At 44.3% G+C, this 17,163-nt stretch overlaps 1 long non-coding RNA gene across 1 annotated transcript; it reads left to right on the top strand.

The window, feature by feature from the left end:
• The first annotated feature begins 3,405 nt into the window (after positions 1-3,405).
• On the top strand, positions 3,406-14,468 carry LOC120992931. Its single transcript, XR_005777122.1, has 3 exons — positions 3,406-3,454; positions 4,418-4,483; positions 14,434-14,468. It is a non-coding gene; the product is annotated as an uncharacterized LOC120992931 (long non-coding RNA).
• The last annotated feature ends 2,695 nt before the right edge of the window (positions 14,469-17,163 follow it).

Here is a 17,163-nt window from a genome sequence, read left to right as displayed (position 1 = left end):
AAGGAGCATATAGGTGACCCCTATAAAACCCTAAGAGCTCACTCTAACTGCTAAGCACATACAAGGGTCTCAAAGGTAGACGATTGTATGCCCACTTACCTAAGACTGTGTGACACCTGAAAACCCTATAATAGTGAGGGGACCTCACTATTATAGGGTTCATACGGAGGGAGTCAGGGTCACCTAGAATCAAGCCAGCAAGGAAACACAATACATGAAAGGACTTATCTGAACAAGCAGCAGCAGAAGCAGAAGCCTCAAGCACTGAACACTTCACCCAGGAAGTAGTATAAACCGCAAAGTGAGGCAGTATGGGAGGGAATATAAAGGAAAAAGGATTAGTCTAAATAGGTGACACCTGGGAGAAGGAAATAAGATGAGAAAGTGAAACCAAAACAAAGAACATCATGCAAGAGGTAGAGAAGGACGTCTGTCAGACCTTCTCACAGAACTGGCGGTAACAGAGATAAAATGTAGATTTAAATGTCACAAACCAGCACAAACGTAGAACTAACCAACCAGCCCGGTTTTGTGTCTTTTGGCTGTGGTGGGGGGCTGGGTAACCTTTGGTGACCTTTCAATAAATGGTTAATAACTTGAAAACGAAAGGAGGTAGAATGTAGATTTAAATGGCACAAACCAGCACAAACGTAGCACTAACCAGCCAGCCTGGTTTCGTGTCTTTTGGCTGTGGTGGGGGGCTGGGTGACCTTTGTTGACCTTTTAATAAATGGTTAATAACTTGACAACGAAAGGAGATAGATTGGAGATTTAAACGTCACAAACCAGCACAAACGTAGCACTAACCATCCAGCAAGTTTTAATGTCTTTTTTGCTGTTGTAGGGGGGCTGGTGATGTCATCATCTTGAAACAAACAATTGCTATTATCTTTAAAATAAAAGCAGCACAAATGTTAATTTCTGCAGCACAAAACAGCACAAACGTAGCACTAAAGAAACACACTGGAGTTTTTGTTTGTGCCGATTGAAGGGGGGCCAGCTTCGCTCAGCTGGTGTCCGGGATACCGAATTTGACCAAAGCTTGCTACATAAATAACCAATCTACCCTATTGAACGCTTTCTCAGCGTCCATACTGAGAATGGCCAACTGTGTTTTCGTTTTATTAGCTATTTTCATAAGTTGAATGATTCTGATTATATTGTTTTTTCCCCTCTCTACCAGGGATAAAACCGACTTGCTCTGCCGAAATAAAATCCGGTAAGTATGTTTTAGCCGATTAGCCAGCATTTTCGCGTACAGTTTTAGGTCATTATTTAAAAGAGAGATTGGTCTGTAATTCGAGCAGAGTGTATGGTCCTTATTAGGTTTAGGAATTATAGTAATCTGTGCCGATGACATATCAATGGAGAAAGCTGCACCTTGGCGTGCTTTGTTACAGACATTTAACATTCTGGGTAATAGAACCTCTTTAAAAGTAGAATAATAAAGAATCGGAAGTCCATCAGGGCCTGGACTTTTGTTAACAGGGGAGTTTCTTAAAGTTGTTTGAAGTTCAGACAACGTAAAGCGGGAATTTAGTTTGGCCACCTGAGTCGTCGTTAGCGAGGGTAGATTCAGCGTGTTCAGCCATGACTGTATGTGTTTTTTCCTCAGGTCATTCTGAGCGGGGGTTAGAGTATTTCGCAGATTATATAACTGTTTGTAGTAGCTGCAAAATTGTTCAGCAATCAAGTAATCAAGTCTGTTTTATGGACTAGCTATGAGTCCGGAGATTTAATATTGGATATATATGACGCGTCCTTTATCTTTTTAAGTTGAGAGAACATTAGCTTTGAGGCTTTATTGCCATGGGCATAATATTTGTATTGGGTTGATAAAAAAAAGTTTGGCTGTATTAGCGTTTAATATGTTTTTTAATTCAGATCTCAGGGTCTCCAGATGTGCCAAAGTGACTTCATTCAGCGATCTTCTATAAGGCATTTCTAATCTAGAGATTTCCAATGTAAGCTCTGCAATTTTTTTCTGTTTTTGTTTTTTTGAATACGAGCCTAGAGCAATCAAGTGACCTCTAATGACTGTTTTGTGTGCGTCCCAAAGTGACATAGGGGATATATCTACAGACTCGTTCAATCGGAAATATTCCTCCAGCAGACCAGTCAATTTCGAAATGCGAGGGCTACGCAATAGCGTCTCATTGAGTCTCCATCTATATTCTGCCTTTTGCATATTAGGTATAGTAAAGGAGATGATAAACGGGGCATGGTCCGAAAGAAGAGTACTCCCGATCTTTGAGCTAACACAATTACTAAGAGATTGCGTAGAAAGAAATATATAATCCAGTCTATGGTATGACTGGTGGGCTGCTGAAAAGAAAGTATAATCTTTTTCATTAGAGTGCATTGACCTCCAGGTATCTATTAATCCGCATTGGGACAAAGCAGTATTTATTTTGTTCAAAGATATTTTTGATAATGTCGAGGAACCCGATGATTAATCTAGGTGGGGCACCAATGTAACATTGAGGTCACCGCCTAGAACGGCTAAGCCTTCCGCAAAATCCCCAAACTTTGCGATGGCGTCTGGGAACCACGCAGCTTGACCAGTGTTGGGAGCATAGACATTACCAAAGGTAAACAGTTGAGGGCCTATTGTGCCTTTCACAAAGATGAATCTACCATTCTCATCTCGTAACGTATCATGATGCAAAAATAGGGTATTTTTATGAATAGCAATACTGACCCCTTTAGAGGCAGCCGTGGGGGAGGGGTTGTGAAACCATTGGTTATAGATCAAGTGATATAGCTTAGGAATGTGATTTGTGCGAAAATGGGTCTCCTGAAGTAGGGCTACTTGAACCTTTAGTTTATGCAAGTGCTGACAAACTTGACTCCTTTTGGTAGGAGCATTCAAACCCTTAACGTTATACGTACAAACAATTAGGTTAGCCATATACGGTGAAGAATATGGACAGGGCTATTTGCCATTCTTGTTCCAGCGAGATGTGATGTAGGTCGAGGTGAGGGTAGGGTAGCGGATGGGAGGAGGGAAGGAAAGGCCCCACAAAAGGAAGTGGAGGGTGGAGGAAACAATTGCAATAAATAAACAGATAACAATTCTTAACGAATAAAGTCCAATTGATGGACATGTGTACTTGGGAGAGGTGTCAATCTTGGGTGACCAAGAGACCCTTTGAGCCCTCTATTGTGGGAAATAAACTTACATTGTATAATCTGAACTAAAGAGTGCAAGGGGGAAAGCTGTAATGGAGAGGAGGCAGGAAAGTAAAAAGATGAGAGAGATATAAAAAGATGAGAGAGAAATAAGCTGCAGTATCGGCCACAGACACTAGATGTTGCTCTATAACCACATATCATTAACATTGCGATTTACACAAGTGACTATATATCGAAGATATCCAAATCTTCAGTGGCACAGTAGCTTAAGCGATGAAGAAGAAGACTGCATTACGGAAGGAGCAGGTGAAGGAGAAAGGTAATAAAGAGGACAAGAGAGATATATAAGCAGGGCAGGAAAAATAATGAGAAGGAGAGAGACAGAAAGGAGACCGGGCATTGATGCCCATATGCTTATCTCTCATGGCTGACGCGACCCATCATTGAAGTGGCAAGAGGGTCGATATATCGAAATTTCAAAAGAGAGTCACCATACAAAAGTTTGTCTTTCATGTAGTAATATGTCGAGGGATCCTCTTGGGTCTCCGTTGTTTAGTAGAAACGTCCTGCCAGGTATCCTTAACAGGTAAAGGTGATAGTTCAGACACATTTTGCGCCTGACACCAATCCGGAATATCCAGCTCTTGTATGTCCAAAGCTTCACAAACTCTTGTCAAGTCCGCATGGCTCCTGACCACTTGTTTTCGGAGTGGGGTATTAACCAGGAGACCAAACGGGTGTAGCCATCAGTACGTTAGTTTCTTCTGGTGTAGGACTTCTAGAAGGGGTTTGAGATGTCTCCTCTTCCTCAGGGTCATAGGTAATAAGTCCTGATAGAGCGCCACTACAGAGCACGCAATCTCTGCTGTATTGTTCGTTCTTGCAGCAGCCATGATCCTCTCCTTTACTGCAAAGCTTGACATGCGGCATATGACGTCCCTAGGGGGATCCTGCAGCTATGGTATCGGCCGAAGGGCTCTATGAATCCTGTCCATTTCAAAGAGATCTGCTTGGCTATCCGGTATAAGGCGGGTGAACAATTGGACGACCTTATGCTGTAGGGAATCCAGCAACACCGACTCAGGGATACCCTTCATCCTGATATTGTTTCGGCGGCCCCTGTTGTCCTGGTCCTCCACCAGGGAGTACAAGTAATTTATATGGGCTTGCGCATTGTCCAGGTTGTGGGAAACTTGGCCGCTGAACTCAGTGATGACATGCTGTGCAGTCTCGATTTTGTCCACTCTGGAGCTTAGGTAACACATATCTTTCTTTATTTCAGAGAGATCTTGCCGGATCGGTTCCAAAGCAACATGCAAGAAATCCTTCGTAAAAGCCCCGGAGAGAGGTAAGTCCTCAGTTGGAGCAGGCTGCTCCTGTTAACTGTCCTCATCACCCTCTGAATCGGCTTCTTTGTCGCCTGTGTGAGTCGCATGACGTGCAGGCGCCATCGGCCTCCCCGGGGTGTCTTTGGACTTTTAATGGCTGAGTTTTCCCATTTTAGTGCTCTGATAATGGCTAAAAGTGCTCAAAAGGACTCGGTCAGCGGCGGAGCTCCTGCATCCGACTCGGCCACTAGACTCCGCCCCCGCTCACTGTTGTATAACCTTATTCTTATCTAACCTGTAGGCATTGTAAAAATCTAATAATAATTTGTAATCCAGCTGTATTACTTACAGCTAAGTTCCATAGCAGGGAGGAGGGAGTAGGCAGGCAGGAGTCGGGCGGGCGGTGCGGCACTCACTACGTCACGCGCCGCCTGCTTCATTCATAAAGTGGGCGCGCAGGTGCATGACGTAGTGAGTGACGCGTCGCCCGCCCATCCTCCCTCCTCCCTCCTCTTATTTAGTAGTAGATTTTCTGTGGACTCTGGTATATTAAGTGGTTTATAGTAAACTCCTATTATTAATTTATTGTTGTTTTTAGCTCCATGTATCTCTACCCACAGTGACTCCACATGTTCATGTCCCTCACTTATATCTTCACAGAGTGTGGGCTTTAGACAGGACTTTACATAAAGGCAGACCCCTCCCCCTCTCCGGTTTTGACGATCCTTTCTAAGCAGACTGTAACCTTGTACATTAACTGCCCAGTCATAGCTATCATCCAGCCATGTCTCAGTTATTCCCACTATGTCATAGCTGTCATCCAGCCATGTCTCAGTTATTCCCACTGTCATAGTCCTCCTCACACATCACTAATTCCAGCTCACCAGTTTTATTAGTCAGGCTCCTGGCATTAGTATACATACATTTGAGAGGTTTATGTATATTTTTTACCCTACACCATTCCTTCTGAACTGTTCCAGTCCCTCCATCCATTCCTCCCCAGTCCCACTACCTCGCCCCCGGTCTCTATCTGCACTATCTTCCCCTCCTATAATGTAATTTCCGTCGCTAGTTTAAACACTCCTCCAACCTTCTAGCCATCTTCTCCCCCAACACAGCTGCCCCTTCCCCATTGAGGTGCAATAACAATACATTAGTAAGTGCCTTGTATTAACTTTCTTTACATGATAAATGCCATTTGCTAAAGTGACAAAACCTCTTTAACCACCTCAGCCCCTATAGCTTAAACACCCTTAAAGACCAGGCCACTTTTTACACTTCTGACCTACCCTACTTTCACCGTTTATTGCTCGGTCATGCAACTTACCACCCAAATGAATTTTACCTCCTTTTCTTCTCACTAATAGAGCTTTCATTTGGTGGTATTTCATTGCTGCTGACATTTTTACTTTTTTTGTTATTAATCGAAATTTAACGATTTTTTTGCAAAAAAATGACATTTTTCACTTTCAGTTGTAAAATTTTGCAAAAAAAACGACATCCATATATAAATTTTGCTCTAAATTTATTGTTCTACATGTCTTTGATAAAAAGAAATATGTTTGGGTAAAAAAAAAAAATGGTTTGGGTAAAAGTTATAGCGTTTACAAACTATGGTACAAAAATGGGAATTTCCGCTTTTTGAAGCAGCTCTGACTTTCTGAGCACCTGTCATGTTTCCTGAGGTTCTACAATGCCCAGACAGTACAAACACCCCACAAATGACCCCATTTTGGAAAGTAGACACCCTAAGGTATTCGCTGATGGGCATAGTGAGTTCATAGAACTATTAATTTTTTGTCACAAGTTAGCGGAAAATGATGATTTCTTTTTTTTTTCTTACAAAGTCTCATATTCCACTAACTTGTGACAAAAAATAAAAAGTTCTATGAACTCACTATGCCCATCAGCGAATACCTTTGGGTGTCTTCTTTCCAAAATGGGGTCACTTGTGGGGTAGTTATACTGCCCTGGCATTCTAGGGGCCCAAATGTGTGGTAAGGAGTTTGAAATCAAATTCTGTAAAAAATGGCCGGTGAAATCCAAAAGGTGCTCTTTGGAATGTGGGCCCCTTTGCCCACCTAGGCTGTAAAAAAGTGTCACACATGTGGTATCTCCGTACTCAGGAGAAGTTGGGGAATGTGTTTTGGGGTGTCAACTTTGTATAAAAAAATGGAAAAAGTTGTCTTTTGCCAAGATATTTCTCTCACCCAGCATGGGGATATGTAAAATGACACCCCAAAACACATTCCCCAACTTCTCCTGAGTACGGAGATACCACATGTGTGACACTTTTTTGCAGCCTAGGTGGGCAAAGGGGCCCACATTCCAAAGAGCACCTTTCGGATTTCACCGGCCATTTTCTACAGAATTTGATTTCAAACTCCTTACCACACATTTGGGCCCCTAGAATGCCAGGGCAGTATAACTACCCCACAAGTGACCCCATTTTGGAAAGAAGACATCCTAAGGTATTCGCTGATGGGCATAGTGAGTTCATGGAAGTTTTTATTTTTTGTCACAAGTTAGTGGAATATGAGACTTTGTAAGAAAAAAAAAAAAAAACATCATTTTCCGCTAACTTGTGACAAAAAATAATAAATTCTAGGAACTCGCCATGCCCCTCACGGAATACCTTGGGGTGTCTTCTTTCCAAAATAGGGTCACTTGTGGGGTAGTTATACTGCCCTGGCATTCTAGGGGCCCAAATGTGTGGTAAGAAGTTTGAAATCAAAATCTGTAAAAAATGGCCGGTGAAATCCGAAAGGTGCTCTTTGGAATGTGGGCCCCTTTGCCCACCTAGGCTGCAAAAAAGTGTCACACATGTGGTATCTCCGTACTCAGGAGAAGTTGGGGAATGTATTTTGGGGTGTCATTTTACATATACCCATGCTGGGTGAGATAAATATCTTGGTCAAATGCCAACTTTGTATAAAAAAATGGGAAAAATTGTCTTTTGCCAAGATATTTCTCTCACCCAGCATGGGTATATGTAAAATGACACCCCAAAACACATTCCCCAACTTCTCCTGAGTACGGAGATACCAGATGTGTGACACTTTTTTGCAGCCTAGGTGGGCAAAGGGGCCCACATTCCAAAGAGCACCTTTCGGATTTCACCGGCCATTCTCTACAAAATTTGATTTCAAACTCTTTACCACACATTTGGGACCCTTGAATGCCAGGGCAGTATAACTACCCCACAAGTGACCCCATTTTGGAAAGAAGACACCCCAAGGTATTCGCTGATGGGCATAGTGAGTTCATGGAAGTTTTTATTTTTTGTCACAAGTTAGTGGAATATGAGACTTTGTAAGAAAAAAACAAACAAACATCATTTTCCGCTAACTTGTGACAAAAAATAATAAATTCTAGGAACTCGCCATGCCCCTCACGGAATACCTTGGGGTGTCTTCTTTCCAAAATAGGGTCACTTGTGGGGTAGTTATACTGCCCTGGCATTCTAGGGGCCCAAATGTGTGGTAAGAAGTTTGAAATCAAAATCTGTAAAAAATGGCCGGTGAAATCCGAAAGGTGCTCTTTGGAATGTGGGCCCCTTTGCCCACCTAGGCTGCAAAAAAGTGTCACACATGTGGTATCTCCGTACTCAGGAGAAGTTGGGGAATGTATTTTGGGTGTCATTTTACATATACCCATGCTGGGTGAGATAAATATCTTGGTCAAATGCCAACTTTGTATAAAAAAATGGGAAAAATTGTCTTTTGCCAAGATATTTCTCTCACCCAGCATGGGTATATGTAAAATGACACCCCAAAACACATTCCCCAACTTCTCCTGAGTACGGAGATACCAGATGTGTGACACTTTTTTGCAGCATAGGTGGGCAAAGGGGCCCACATTCCAAAGAGCACCTTTCGGATTTCACAGGGCATTTTTTACACATTTTGATTTCAAACTTCTTACCACACATTTGGGCCCCTAGAATGCCAGGACAGTATAACTACCCCACAAGTGACCCCATTTTGGAAAGAAGACACCCCAAGGTATTTCGTGATGGGCATAGTGAGTTCATGGAAGTTTTTATTTTTTGTCACAAGTTAGTGGAATATGAGACTTTGTAAGAAAAAAATAAAAATAAAAAATCATCATTTTCCACTAACTTGTGACAAAAAATAATAAATTCTAGGAACTCGCCATGCCCCTCACGGAATACCTTGGGGTGTCTTCTTTCCAAAATGGGGTCACTTGTGGGGTAGTTATACTGCCCTGGCATTTTAGCGGCCCAATTGTGTGGTAAGGAGTTTGAAATCAAATTCTGTAAAAAATGGCCGGTGAAATCCGAAAGGAGCTCTTTGGAATGTGGGCCCCTTTGCCCACCTAGGCTGCAAAAAAGTGTCACACATGTGGTATCTCCGTACTCAGGAGAAGTTGGGGAATGTGTTTTGGGGTGTCATTTTACATATACTCATGCTGGGTGAGAGAAATATCTCGGCAAAAGACAACTTTTCCTATTTTTTTTATACAAAGTTGGCATTTGACCAAGATATTTCTCTCACCCAGCATGGGTATATGTAAAATGACACCCCAAAACACATTTCTCAACTTCTCCTGAGTACGGATATACCACATGTGTGACACTTTTTTGCAGCCTAGATGCGCAAAGGTGCCCAAATTCCTTTTAGGAGGGCATTTTTAGACATTTGGATACCAGACTTCTTCTCACGCTTTGGGGCCCCTAAAATGCCAGGGCAGTATAAATACCCCACATGTGACTCCATTTTGGAAAGAAGACACCCCAAGGTATTCAATGATGGGCATAGTGAGTTCATGGAAGTTTTTATTTTTTGTCACAAGTTAGTGGAATATGAGACTTTGTAAGAAAAAAAGTGAACGGCACAGATTTCTTTATTCGCATCGATCAATTTGGATGAAAAAATCTCTGCCAAAAAAAGAAAAAGGAGGGGAAAGGCGTCTGCCAGGACATAGGAGCTCCGCCCAACATCCATACCCACTTAGCTCGTATGCCCTGGCAAACCAGATTTCTCCATTCACATCAATCGATGTGGATGAATAAATCCTTGCCGGGATTTTTTTTTTATATATACAAAGTGTTTGCCAAAGTATATGAACACCGCCACCTCCTCAGCTCATATGCCTCGGCAAACGTATCTTTTACAGCAGAAATCTAGTCTTGCAGCGCCGCATACAACGACTTGCGTGTAATCTGACAGCAGCGCAATACTTCTGTCAGAATGCACATCAGTGCTGCAGCTAGTCGATCGGTCCACCTGGAAGGTAAAAAAAACAAAACAAAAAAGAAAAAACCAGGCCGCAACGCAATAAATTTATTAACTTTTGAACAGAACATATAAACTTTTTTAACTTTTTTAACTGAATTTTAACTTTTTTACTTACCGGTTTTTTTTTGTTTAGTTTTTTTTTACCTTTATAGAACAAACCTCTTCTTCCCCATGGGACAATGTGCAAAGCGCAAATCGCCCAAAGATGTGGCGAAGTACGTTATGCACTTTATCCCAGGTGAAAGGAGAGGTTTGCAGCAGCTGTGAGTAAAAGGGCCCTAATAGCCCTGTGTGCCTGTCCTGTGAGATGCAATCCCTATGCTAAGTGTACCTGGGTGTGGTACTTCCGGAAACACTCTCCAAAGCATAGGGCAGGGTGGTCAGGACAGTCAGGACAGAAATAGCGGGTGTCACGCCTTATTCCACTCCTGCATCAGACACAACATCTTTTTCAGGGTGACGGTTGGGTTGAGGTACCAGGAACGACACTGGGGAAATGTCGCTCGTGTAGACGGCTAACTACACTGGTGGATGGGGCCACGGAACCTTCTGGATACAGGAGGTTCTCGATGATCTCTTCCTGGAATTTGAGGAAGGATCCTGTTCTCCCAGCCTTACTGTAGAGAACAAAACTATTGTACAGAGCCAATTGAATTAAATATACAGACACCTTCTTATACCAGCGTCTGGTGCGTCGGGAAACTAAATACGGAGACAACATCTGGTCATTGAAGTCCACCCCTCCCATGAGCAAATTATAGTCGTGGACACAGAGGGGCTTTTCAATGACACGGGTTGCTCGCTCAATTTGTATTGTCGTGTCTGCGTGAATGGAGGAGAGCATGTAAACGTCACGCTTGTCTCTCCATTTCACTACGAGCAGTTCTTCGTTACACAAGGCAGCCCTCTCCCCCCTTGCAAGACGGGTGGTAACGAGCCGTTGGGAGAAGCCCACGTGACTAGTTCGCGCGGTGCCACAGGCGCAAATCTGTTCTAGAAACAAATGCCTAAAGAGGGCCACACTTGTGTAGAAATTGTCCACATAAAGATGGTACCCCTTGCCAAATAAGGGTGACACCAAGTTCCAGACTGTCTTCCCACTGCTCCCCAGGTAGTCAGGGCAACCGACCGGCTCCAGGGTCTGATCTTTTCCCTCATAGATCCGAAATTTGTGGGTATAGCCTGTGGCCCTTTTACAGAGCTTATACAATTTGACCCCATACCGGGCACGCTTGCTTGGGATGTATTGTTTGAAGCCAAGGCGCCCGGTAAAATGTATTAGGGACTCGTCTACGCAGATGTTTTGCTCGGGGATATACAAATCTGCAAATTTCTGGTTGAAGTGGTCTATGAGGGGCCGAATTTTGTGGAGCCGGTCAAAAGCTGGGTGGCCTCTAGGACGGGAGGTGGTGTTGTCGCTAAAATGCAGGAAACGGAGGATGGCCTCAAATCGTGCCCTGGACATAGCAGCAGAGAACATGGGCATGTGATAAATCAGGTTCGTGGCTAATATGAGACCCATGTTGAGGAGAAGGCCCAGAAAAATGTTAATTTCGGAAACTTGGACTGGTTTCCACCGGAAAGGCTGGGCATAATAGCTTCCCGGGTTGGCGGATATAAATTGTGTGGCATACCGGTTTGTCTCTGCCACGACTAAGTCCAAGAGCTCCGCAGTCAAGAACAGCTCAAAAAATCCCAGGGCCGAACCGATCTGAGCCGTCTCAACCCGAACTCCAGACTGGGCGGTGAAAGTGGGAACTAATGATGCGGCTGAAGTTGGTGACTGCCAATCAGGGTTTGCCAGCACCTCAGGGATTCTAGGGGCTCTACGAGCCTATCTGTGCGGTGGCTGCGACGGGGTAACTACTGCACGTGCCACGTACCAGCTTCAACTGCCCTTCTGGTGCTCGCCACGTCACCATGTTGTACGGCAGTGCTGGTACTAGGTCCAGGGAGGGCTGCGCTGCTTGTGTATGCCTCACCACGTGATCCGGCAGCGCCAGCCCCACTCTGCTGCTCTTGAAGCGGATCCTGCGCAACCTGTGGTCTAGCGACACAGGGCCGGGTACGCCTGGTTCTATCAGGGACCTCCACCTCCTCGTCCGAACTTTGGGTCAGAGAGCCACTGCTTTCTACGGGTTCATATTCTGACCCGCTAGATTCGTCAGATGAGGGTTCCCATTCCTCATCCAACTGGGTCAGAATCCTGTAGGCCTCTTCAGAAGAATACCCCCTGTTTGCCATTTTTAAACTACTAAATTTAGGGGTATTCCCTGAGACTACCCAAGAAAAAAAGCAAGCCTGTCTTACAAAGGGGAGGCTAGCGAAGTACCGGAGGCCGCTGCGGTTGATAAAAAATATCAAAACTGATTTTTTTATCGCCGCAGTGCTTGCAAAGTGAATGTGCAATGTTAAAAAATATATATATTTTTTGTCACTGCGGTGGGGCGGGCATGGGTGAACGCACGTGTGGGCGACCGATCAGGCCTGATCGGGCAAACACTGCGTTTTGGGTGGAGGGCGAACTAAAGTGACACTAATACTATTATAGATCTGACCGTGATCAGTTTTGATCACTTACAGATACTATAAAAGTACAAATGCTGATTAGCGATACGCTAATCAGCGAATCAGTGACTGCGGTGCGGTGGGCTGGGCGCTAACCGATCGCTAACTACCTAACCAAGAGGCCTAAACTATCCTAAAACCTAACAGCCAATACTAGTGAAAAAAAAATGTGACAGTTTACACTGATCACTTTTTGTCTTTCACTAAGTGATTGACAGGGGCGATCAAAGGGGTGATCAAAGGGTTAATTGGGGTGCAGGGGGTGATCTGGGGCTAAAGTGTGGTGTTGGTGCTACTCACTGTGAAGCCTGCTCCTCTGCTTGATCCAACCGACGAAAAGGACCAGCAGAGGAGCAGACAAGCCATATAACAGATCATATTTACTAATATGATCTGTTATATGGCTTGTGATTCATTTTTTTGAAAATCGCCAGCCTGCCAGCCAATGATCGTTGCTGGCAGGCTGGTGACGAAATTGTCCTTTAACTTTTGCCGGCCCGCGATGCGCATGCGCGGGCCGGCTTTGAGCGAAATCTCGCGTCTCGCGAGATGACGCGTATATGCATGACTCTGCGCAGCGCTGCCGCCTCCGGAACGCGATCCTGCGTTAGGCGGTCCGGAAGCGGTTAAAGAAGGTTAATGTACAGAAGATAAGCCACTTTCATGATGGCTTTCAAAAATTTTATATATTATTATAGATTATAATTATAGAATTCCTATTGATCCCATATTCTTATATGGTCTTACTTCACCCTAAGGGGGGATTCACATGACCATATGTATTTTGCAGTCCGCAAAATACACATAACATTCGTGTGGTGTTTGTCTCTCATTTTTGCAAACCCATTGACTTCCATTCGTCCATGACATTTACGGCCAAGAATAGCATATCTAACACCCTAAAGTGGTGTTACCACTTCTGCACCTTGCTACTATATTTTATGGTCTAACCTGTATGTCACCTATATATTTATTTCCAGGTCACTCAACACTGTGCATTTAAAATAGTGTTATGTAATTGTTCATGTAATGTGCCTGGTTCACCAGCAGGTGGCATAAGTATGGTAGAACTACACTTGGAGAGAATGGAACTCACCAGTCCATTCTCTTCTCCTTTTTTTTGTCAGAAGTGGGCCACTCCTGAAGTAGGGAGTTCTGCTTTGTTCTGGTTGAGACTCCCCTGTTGGAGCTGCCAGGATTCTAACCTATTCCCTGGCATAATCCAGAGTCAGACTACAGAGAGTAGTTGCAGCATCCTGCAGAAGCAGAGATTCCATTTAAGGTTATTAGTACAGCAGAGCCAAAGAGAAACCGATGTAGAACAGTTGAGATTGTTTGCCTGCCAGACTGGAACCAAGATAAAGTCTGTAAATCTTTTGGAGAAACGTTTATGCAAAGTACAGCTACCATTGAACTTCATCACAAGGTCTGGTCTCAAATATTTCTTCAAATCCCTCAATTGTTCACCCTATTTGTCTGCTTCAGAGCCAACGCCTAGGGTTCCAGAGTATCCAGGTAGAAACACTGTGACACGTGCAGAAAACATTAAGGGACATTATAGGCCACCCTATATCACCCGGCCATTCCTACACCTGGATACCAACACCATTTCTTAAAGGGACTCTGTTCCGTTGTTTCATTGCAACTGGCATCACAAAACACTTATCTTAAAGGGACCCCTTGCGGACTGCTGTTGTTGCACATATATTCTATCTTTTGCCAAATGGACAAATGGGTGGGGAGACACATGGATGTCTTCCATGTGCTTTCTGCATGTGCGTGTCCATTCTACAAAAGATAGAACATGTCCTATTCTTGATGCATCTCACTGACCCAGTGAAGTCAATGCATCCACAAAAGAAATGGATGCAACACAGACATCATCCGAATTTTGTGAATCCCACATTTTACAGACCGCAAAAACGTAAAGTCTCTACTTTGATCCAACTTTCTCCTCCCATATCTTCCATTTCATCTAAAGATAATTCCACCACCTCCAGCGATAAGACTAGTAACATCAGGAGAAACCTCAGTCAGCATAACATGCCACCCATCCTTGTGCCTCATTTCTATCCGTGATCAATCCATGTTCCTAATCTACTGTACATTCCTGAACCATCCATGTTCCTCATCTCCATTAGTGTTGAGCGAATCGAAGCATCCGAAGTGGAATTCGATACGAAGTTTAAGAAAAAATTGATTTGCCACGAATCTGAATTTCCTCGCACTTTGTGGTAATGAATCATTTTATTTCTAAAATAGCTGCTGCCCTTGTTACAATGTGAAAGTAAAAAGCCTGAGAACGTGACATGACTCATAATGCAGTGAAGCCAGCCAATCAGCAGGTAGCTAGTCCCTGTGATGTCACAGCCCTATAAAAGCTTCATCCCACGTGGCCTCTGCCATTTCACTGTGAGCTGAGCTTAGAGACGTTACAGGCGCTTATGCGCTAGGGACAGTGTTGCAAAAAGCTACTGTATTAATAGAAGAATATTGGAGAGGGAGAGTGCAAGGAGATTGTTGGGACAGTTTTTTGAGACAGTAGGGAGAGCATAGGGAGAGCATAGGGAGACTGCAGCACAGTGCAGGGTGAGTGCAATCGCTGTGTGCATCTTGTTAAACTGTCACATTCCAAGTTAATCTGTTACTTTATACATAGAATTACTGAACCTCAATATTAAAGGGCAGTCTAATATATCGCTGTGTTTATCTTGTTCAACTGTTGCCAGATTCTTAGTTAATCCGTTATACTACTGATACAGTTACTGTACACTATGGCCAACAGACAGTAGCCTGGACCCCTCTAAGGAACGGGGAGTGGCAAAAATGTTGTTGTAGCTGACACAAGTAACAGCAGAAGAATGAGTGGTGGTAGCACCCGGAACAACTGGCCAGAGCTGCCACTGTCATCCAGCGATCGTGTTTTGACCAACAATCCAGCTGTACTGGAATGGCTGACTCGCTCTTCTACATCACTTCAAATGACAACAGATACACACTGCCAGGAATCGGTGGGTGCCTCTGACACCACGCTTAGTTGGCATGTCCCAGCAACTTCCTCTGTGCCCTCACCTGTCTTGAACCTGCCTCTTGCTTGAGCTGCTCCTTCTGCTAGCCAAGTAATGATAGCTGCCTGCTCTGCTCCACTTTTCAGCGACGATGAGCTTTGTGAGGACAGTCAGCAGTTACCGGGTGGGAGCACATGTTGCGAGAGGTCAGGGATGTGCACAAGAGACAAAGGAGGGTGACACAAGTGATGACCAACAGATGTAGATGATGATGTAGCCGATTACACATGAGAGCCGGGTGAAGAGGGAGCATCATCATCAGGGGGCGAGGATGGCAGTGTACACATGAGACAGCAGGGTGAAGGTGTGCCTGTAAGACAGCAGGGTGGAAGTGCAGCGTACTCAAGTTGTGTGCAATAGGTGTTTCTGGGTGATGTAGTGCAATAGACACTAACCTGGTACGGCTGACTCTCTGCAAGGGCAGGTATAGGTAGAAATAGTTTGTGACGCCAGTGCCAAGTAAACGGTGGCACGCCGTTTGCGGATGCAGGAATAAATTGAGGAAACGTGGTCTTAAAACAGAACTCCAACTTTAGTAGTTTTGCAAGCAGAGACAATATTGGAAATGCAGTTCCTAAGCATACAGTCGATTTTGCAATTCGGTCGATGCAGGCAATTCAGTTATAGCAGGGTAATTACAGAGTGTTGAACACAGGACTTGCAGCACAGGAGCTTGCACTCTAATTCTGTCTGATCCTGGAATATAGCATATCTTCACCAAGGCCCATTAACCTAGTTCTGGCTTTATATCCTTGGCTATAGCTTTAATCAGTACCTCCTCTGTCTTTCTGAGTACCTCTTGCTTTCCTGATCTTTGCTTCTCTGTCTCTCTCAACTTCTGGACACTTCCTCAGGCTCTAGAAACTTCTGAGCTGTGGTCTAGACTGACTTTTACTTCCTTGTCTGGGCCTTATATAAACTAGGGCTCTCTAGCTCCCTCTAGCGACTAGAAGCTGGAATGACACCCCTGCAGGCCTGTACATGCAAGTTTCACAGTAACAGGGAAATACATAACATTACATTACATGACATTTTATAAAACTGACATATACCAACTTCCCCATAATTAGGAGGGACGACAGCACACCAAGTGACACTTTGGTAGTGACGGGTATTACAGTTCCCGTACACTACATACCCCACTGCTTTAAGCTGAGTACGACCTCGTACTCCATCATGGGTCGCCCAACTGGAATCTCTACCTGAAACAGAAAAAAGAGACATGCAGGCATACATACATGTAATTCAGCTGCATTTACATTTACATCAGGTCCAATTGGCAAAGGTGAAGGGTAGTGACAAGGGGCGTCGTTCTCTTCTCTCAGGATAATGAATGGAACGGGGGCGCTGACCTGGCACAGCGTAACATTATAACCAGGATAGTCCATGACAATGAATAAGTCCATGATAGAACAGTAGGAAACGGTAAAACAGTATAATAACGGAACTACCCAGGAGTTTCCCGTGGGTGTATCACAGGCAAGGGCTCACGTGGAGGAGTCCATTCTTGCGCACAAATGTCAAGTAAGGTATTGCCCGTGGCAACTGTTTGGGAGGAGACACCACCAGAATAATCAAAGTCTCCTAAACGGACTGGCGGACGTCCCCTGGTCATCCGGGTAGACCTTCTCAACACAGGGGTCTCCTCTTCCCTTAGCAACGAGGTAGAAGGGAGAGGAGCAACAGGAGGGTCTCCATCCGTGAGACCTCGGTCAGGAACAACTGGAACAACAGGAACAACTGGAACAACAGGAACAACTGGAACAACAATATCCACGAGAGGGAGAACTGGATCCGGAGCAT

This window comes from Bufo bufo, chromosome 1, assembly GCF_905171765.1.
Source record: "Bufo bufo chromosome 1, aBufBuf1.1, whole genome shotgun sequence".
Taxonomy (NCBI): Eukaryota; Metazoa; Chordata; class Amphibia; order Anura; family Bufonidae; genus Bufo; species Bufo bufo.
This window is presented reverse-complemented; position numbering and strand designations above follow the sequence as displayed.